The sequence below is a fragment of the Lathyrus oleraceus genome, chromosome 5 (genome assembly GCF_024323335.1).
Source record: "Lathyrus oleraceus cultivar Zhongwan6 chromosome 5, CAAS_Psat_ZW6_1.0, whole genome shotgun sequence".
Taxonomy (NCBI): Eukaryota; Viridiplantae; Streptophyta; class Magnoliopsida; order Fabales; family Fabaceae; genus Lathyrus; species Lathyrus oleraceus.
The window spans coordinates 473,231,861-473,238,881 of record NC_066583.1 but is presented as its reverse complement, the minus strand read 5'-3'; the positions used below and the strand labels follow the sequence as shown (position 1 = coordinate 473,238,881).

The 7,021-nt window shown below is 38.2% G+C and overlaps 1 non-coding gene across 1 annotated transcript; it reads left to right on the top strand.

The window, feature by feature from the left end:
- Nucleotides 1-3,805: 3,805 nt before the first annotated feature.
- LOC127090172 (small nucleolar RNA R71) lies at nucleotides 3,806-3,912 on the top strand. Its single transcript, XR_007791701.1, has one exon. It is a non-coding gene; the product is annotated as a small nucleolar RNA R71 (small nucleolar RNA).
- The last annotated feature ends 3,109 nt before the right edge of the window (nucleotides 3,913-7,021 follow it).

Sequence of the window (7,021 nt, the reverse complement as noted above, 5' to 3'; positions counted from 1 at the left end):
GTGCAATCCATCCCCTGCTATTCAGTTGTGTCAGTCAATTTGCTCACACACCCTGTGTTGAGGCATTGTGAATAAGAACCCAAGATCTTGTTGTGTCAGTCATGTGGAGAAGAGTTCCTTCATTCTGAACTCCCACATTTTCTATTTGATTCGAGCTCTCCCAGGCCAGGGATAAGAGCTATGAGGCATAACCCTCATCTCCATTTCATCTGCTTCACCCTAACTCTCAATGTTAGGGTTAAGAGCTAAAAACACCCCATTCCAGTTGGCTTGTTTCTACAGCCTAGCCTCGTATGAGCCAATTGTTTGCATATAGTGTGTGTGCTTGCTTTATTGTGCTTGTAATTGCTTTTGTGCTGCTTAGGCTAGCTTGCTTCCTGTGCAAGTTAGGATAGAGACTTCAACATAGGGATCGTATGCATGACAACTTCTAGGCTCGAGTCGGGGTCTCCCTAGTAGCTTGTTATCTCCCTTGTCTCTGGTTAGGTTAGAAGTTCTTTCCCTGTTAAGGGGAACTACGTCGCCCTGATCCTCATACCAGATGAGGTACGTAGGCAGGAGATGAGCAGATCTCTCCGGGTGCCCTTTTTCTTTTTTTACCTTTTGTGTTGTGTTGGAGTCCGACATAAGTCCAACGATTGGCAGTTGGTTTCCTGTGTTTGCTTCTTTGTTTGGAGTCTGACGTAAGCCCATCGATTGGAAGTTGGTTTCCTGTGTGTGTTTTGTTGGTTCGGAGTCTGATGTAAGTCTAGCGATTGGCATTCGGTTTCCATGTTTGCCTGTTTGTGTGGAGTCTGACGTAAGTCCAGCGATTGGCAGTCGGTTTCCTGTTTGTGTTTTGTTTGGCGTGCGTTAGCCGAGCTACGAGCGCTCTGATTCTTCTCTGGTCAGAGAAGATACGTATGCATAGGATGCGATGTCCTAGCGAGCACACTTTCCCCTGTCCCCGAACTACGTCGACTCTGATGTCTGTGTCTGACAGACTACGTAGGCCCAGGACGCGATATCCTGCCGAGTCCCCTTCTTCCGTCTTTTCTGTGTCCCCTTCCAGTGTGTGTGTAGTTTTGAGCAGTTTCTTTAGCAACCTTTCTTCTATTCTTTCTGAGCGTGGATCCTGTCGAGTACGACGGATGCGTAGGGGTGCTAATACCTTCCCTTCGTATAACCGACTCCCGATCCCATCTTTCTCTGGTCGTAAGACCATTTCCTTTCCAGATTTACTTCGAGCGTTTCCTTTCCCTCCTTTGGGATAAATAACACACGGTGACGGCTCTGTTTGTTTGTTTTCCCGCCGGTTGTTTTTCGCGTTGCGACACATACACTTAAGTGGGCTTTTTAGCTTATAGCCTACACAAGTGGTTCTATAAATAGAACCCTTGTGCAGAAGCATTTGTGCAGTTGCAATTTCGTTTCTCTCTCTGTCTCTCTCACTCAAATCCTTCATTCATAGCAGTTAGCACTGAGATTGAAGGAATCTGTTCGTGTGGACTGAGTAGAGGCGTTGTCACCGTTCAACGTTCGTGATCGCTTCGTAGATCTGCATCAAAGGTTTCAATCACCACAAAAGGTAACGATTCTATCACTAATCATGCCCATTCGTAAGGAACACTAAAGGAGAATTTTTAAATTCCGCTGCATTTTGGATCGCCCTTCTCCTTCAGTTTTAACACTTATTTTCTGACTACATCACCCATGATAAGATTAATCCTCCTCTTGTGCTCTCTAGAGGTTTTAGAGTCCTTTTCTAGCATGATTTTATGCATATACACACAAAGGCTTATCCCTTTTAGATCTGAAATATTGTAGCCTAAAGCAGTGTGATACGTTTTTGACACCATTGAGAGTTTCTTAGTCTCGTCTTTATCAAGATCTACATTAACTATAATTGGACGATCTAGGCGTCCATCTAGAAACTCGTACCTTAGATTTTTGGGTAGTACCTTAAGTTCTACTAAAGGTTGCTTAGGGCTTGGCATAAGGTCAGGTGTAAGTGCAAGACATTTTCTTAGGATATCATCTGAATAATGTTCAACCTCATTTTCTTCTAGCATAGCTTCTATTGAAAGTTCGATCAATTCCTTGATAGTTGGTGGTCATTCACATGATAATTCTTTTATGCATTCATAAATGATATCAATGAAACAACATGTGTCATCTATAATTGGATCTTTAAGAAATTGGGAAAGAATAAACTCAATCTTCTCTTCACCTACTTCGAATGTCAGTTTCCCTCGTTTTACATCTATTATCGCACTAGAAGTGGCTAAGAAAGGTCTGCCTAATATGATAGGTATATTAGAGTCTTCCTTTATATCCATTACTATGAAGTCTGTAAGGATGTAGAATTAACTAAGCGATCTACCAACTGAAGGGACATTCTTGTAGGTCTCAAGTGTCCTAAGTTTAGCTTTCCACAAATCTAAAGGGGCATTAAACTCACGCTAGCTCCTAATTCACAAAGTGCCTTGTTGATGACAAACTTGATTATAACACATGGAATAGAAAAACTACTAGGGTCTTTCAACTTTAGGGGCATGTTGTTTTGGATAATGGCGTTACACTCTGCAGTGAGTGCCACTATTTCGTCATCTTCAACTTTCTTTTTATTGGATAAGATTTCCTTTAAGAACTTGACATAAGATGGAATTTATGTAATGGTTTCTTTAAAAGGTATAGTGATATGAAGTTTCTTCATAAGCTCTATGAATTTCTTAAATTGTCCCTCATTCTTTGATTTAGCGAGTCTTTGAGGATAAGGTATGTTTGGTTTATAAGAAGGTGGAGGTACATATGGCTTCTTTTTTTCAACTGTTTCATTGGTTTTGGTTGTCTCCTTATTGTCAACTTTATATGGTTCTTCCTAGATTTCATTAGCTACTTGCTCTGGTTCGCTCTCATCTTTCCTATACATCACAGGGTTTGAAAGTCTTGGGTCATCTGGTCCATCTAGTTCCTTCCCACTTCACAGGGTGATGGCGTTAGCATGACCTTTAGGGTTGGGTTGAGGTTGGTCTGGAAATGTGCCAACAGGGGAAGTAGGGGCTGTTTGTTGCTGGGCTACTTAAGAGATTTGTGTCCCAAGCATCTTGTTATGTGTGGCCATGGCGTCAACCTTGGTTGCCAATTGTTTCACCAACTCTCTTGTGTGAACATATTGGTTCATAAATTATTTATTTTGTTGAGTTTGATTTGCGATGAAGTTCTCCACCATCGGTTCAAGATTTGATTTTCTAGGAGTGGATGGAGCAACAGTAGTTCCCTTCTAGAAATTTGGAGGTGTTATTGGTGTTGGAAATGGTGTGGTTGTTGGTGGTTGACTAGGAGAAAATAACACACTGTTGTTTTTGTATGAAAAGTTTGGGTGATTTCTCCATCTAGGATTATAATTTTCGAATAAGGATTTCCTTGCACATAGTTAACTTGGTATGGCATAGTCCCTGTTAAAAGAAAGCAATCAATAGCAGTGTGTTCTTGGATTCCACAAATCTCACAGTTTAGAGTTACGACATATACGGTAACTGGAGTGGTAATGGTTAAGTTGTTGATCTTTTGGTTGAGTGCACCGGCCTTAGCACTCACATGGTCTAGGCCATTCACTTCAAACATTACTCCTTTTTGTGGTGTTTTCTCTACTTGAGAACACTCGTTTCCCCCTTGATAATGGTTATGGTCCATGTTCTCAAGAAGATGGTAAACTTCATTTAAGGGTTTATCCATTAAGGCGCTGTCAGTTGCACTGTCTATGGTCATTCTTGTGCTATAAAGTAGACCATTATAGAATGCATGGATGATGAGCCATTTCTATAGACCGTGATGAGGGCATAGTCTCATCATGTCCTTATATCATTCCCAAGCTTCGAAAAGTGATTCTCCATTTGTCTGTCTAAACATGGTTATGTGATTTCTTAGCACTGGTGTTTTGCTCAAAGGAAAATATTTGGCTAAAAATGCCTTCTTTTGTTCATTCCAACTACTGATAGAGTTAGAAGGTAAAGATTATAGCCAAGCTCTGGCTCTATCTCTTAGGGAAAATGGAAATAAACATAACCGAATTGATTTAGGATTTACGTTATTAGTCTTTAATGTGCCTACATATTGTAAAAACACTGACAAATGAAGATTGGGTCCTCAATGGGATTTCTTGAGAACTGGTTCTGTTGCACGATTTGTAAGAGAGAAGGATTCAATTCGAAGTTGTTCGCCTGGACTGCAGGTGGAACAATACTTGAGTATGGCTCGTCTTGAGATGGAACTACAAATTCCTTAAGTGGACGATTATCTGGTTCATCCATAGGATCAAATATGGCTCTAAGTGCTCATATTCGGTGTTTTAGGTGAATAAAATGCTCGATTTTCAGGAAACGGTTGTTCTACTTGTCTCTGGTTGAGTAAATGTCGGGCATACAACCGATAGAAGAAAAGTAATAAAATAATTTAGTTTATACATTGCTACAACTGAATCACAATATTGATTGTTGGTCCCCGATAACGGTGCCAAAAATGTGATGTATTGAGTCTGCAATTGCACTGACTAATAGATTATAATATAAAAAAATTCGAACTCACAGAGTCTAACGTCCACCTACTGGGATCTCTCATCACTTTGTAAATCTAAGGCTAATCAATTTTGATTGATTTGAGAATGGATGTAAATTACTAGTGGTTTGAGGAATTAAATCAACGAGACCGGAATGTAATTTTCAGTGTACCTTCGGGATTCAGATAAATTTCAGCACTTTGTTTTGTTTTAAATTTTTTTTGGAGGAAATACTAATTTAAAAACACTACTCACTTTCGTACAGCCCGTATTATGTTTCGAAATCGTAAAAGCCATGTTATCGCTCCACAAGTTACAATCCCGAAACAGTTTTTGAAAACAGATAAGTCTTAATTACTTAATAAAGCGGTGACGCTGTTTTTAGAAATTAAAAATCCAAATTTTATTGATCGAATACCGGTCTCACATTGTCGCATTATTGACCAGTATCTGAGTGTTTTCGCTTTCGCGCAAAACTTTTTAACTTTAAAACTAAAATTCAGAACCAAAAAAATAAATTAATATTAAAATATGTGTCGATAAAATTTCCCGAGTCCCGTCAAAACGACGGTCCTCACATCCCAGATTCTAAAAACTTAGGGGAACATGTTTAAGGGAAGCATATTGATGTTAATTTGACTAAACATGAAATAATAATACATAAAACTAATATATAAAATAATAACAGTACAATATATATATATATATATATATATATATATATATATATATATATATATATATATATATATATATATATATATATATATATATATATATATATATATATATATTATGAAGTACCTACAAGTGTTACAAGCACCTACACAAGCAAATAAAAACCAACACTAACTGTATAATTGGAACTAATATAAGTACTTTGAAACAGATAAATACAATGAAATAATTAAAATAACAGTACAAATTAAAATTGAAACTTAATTAGCAGCAACAATAGGCAGCGGGAAATAAATGATGATAAAATAAAACCTGCCATAAAATCTGAAAATTGTTGCTTTTATACTAATGAATTTCTCTCCCTAAAACAAGTATTCTAAAATTCTAATAATTTTGATAAAACATGGATGGTAAAAACCTACAGTTTGTGGGTATATATAATGCTTTAAACTCTAAAAAGAGGATGAATTCATGTAGGAGTCGTGGAGAATTTTCTGCTGAAGTGGGAGAAGACTGGGCCAAATTGTTGCTATCTTTAGGCTCTCAAAGTCCATGGCAGACGCCATGGCTTCATAGCGAACGCCATGAGTGCAAAGTGGGAGAACGTGGTCTTCAAAATTCATGGCGAATGCCATGCCACTCATGGAGAACACCATGAGTTCTGAAAGGCTCCTTTTTTATGTTTCTCTATGCTTATGTGGAACTTGTTTGCCACGTCACGGTCTGCGCCATGACAAACGCCATGGTGAACACCATGAATGCAAAATTCGTCCTTTTTATTTGTTCTTTTCTCTTTTTGTTCCGATTTCTCACACGGAAACTCCTACATGGAAAATACTTGAAATAAACACTATACACTGACATAAAACCACAAAATGGACATAAAACCGACTAAAATGACATGTGTATCAAGTCGCAAACGTGATACGTTTCATGGTTATCACCATCACAACCAATTAACAAAGTAAGCCGTTGTAGAGAAATTGAAGAGATAGTTGTAAAACGATAGGGGGAGTATTAGGACAGGAGCGAGAAAAGTGGAATTAGGAGGAGTAGGAGGAGCGATAAAGGATGTTGAGGAGGAGTGGGAGAGGATGTTGCAGAAGGTGCAGCAGGAGCGAGAGAGGTTGGCTAAGGATGGACGAGAGAAGTCTACATGTGATGTAATTGAGGTATAAGTATAATTTAAAATATTTTTGTTGTATGTCGTTGTTATTGTTTATGTAATTTAATTTCCGTATTGTATTTAGTTGTTTTTATGATACCAAAATTGAAATCAATGGGTGTACTCAACCACCCAAATCTAGATCAGTTAGACATGCCTCAAAGAGTAGTTGAGAAATTTGTTATGGCTGGTGCAAGCATGAAAGATAGTTGTTCTACCTCGGCTCACAGTATTGAAACTACACCACCTCAACTAGATAACACTCAGAGACTGTCTTGTATGATAGACCAGATTCTGATGGTGATTTCAATTTATATTCATGTCACATCTCAAAAAATATGATCCCTCGCGACGGACGTGAAAAAAATGATTCGAACAGGGTCGCCACTGAACTTTATTTATTCCAATGAAGGAATAGGAAAATATCGATAAAACCTTGTAAAAATAGAATAATGGTCGTCGCAACCATATTCGGATTCGGGAGTCGATTACACAAGGGGAAGATATTAGTATCCCTCACGTCCGTTGTACTCATTGGGAACCTTTTAGTCTAGCTATTGAATGATAGCTTATGTTAATTGTTTTCTTCAAATTATTGAAATTATAAAAGAGAAGGGGTCGTAATTTTTTTTATTAGGATG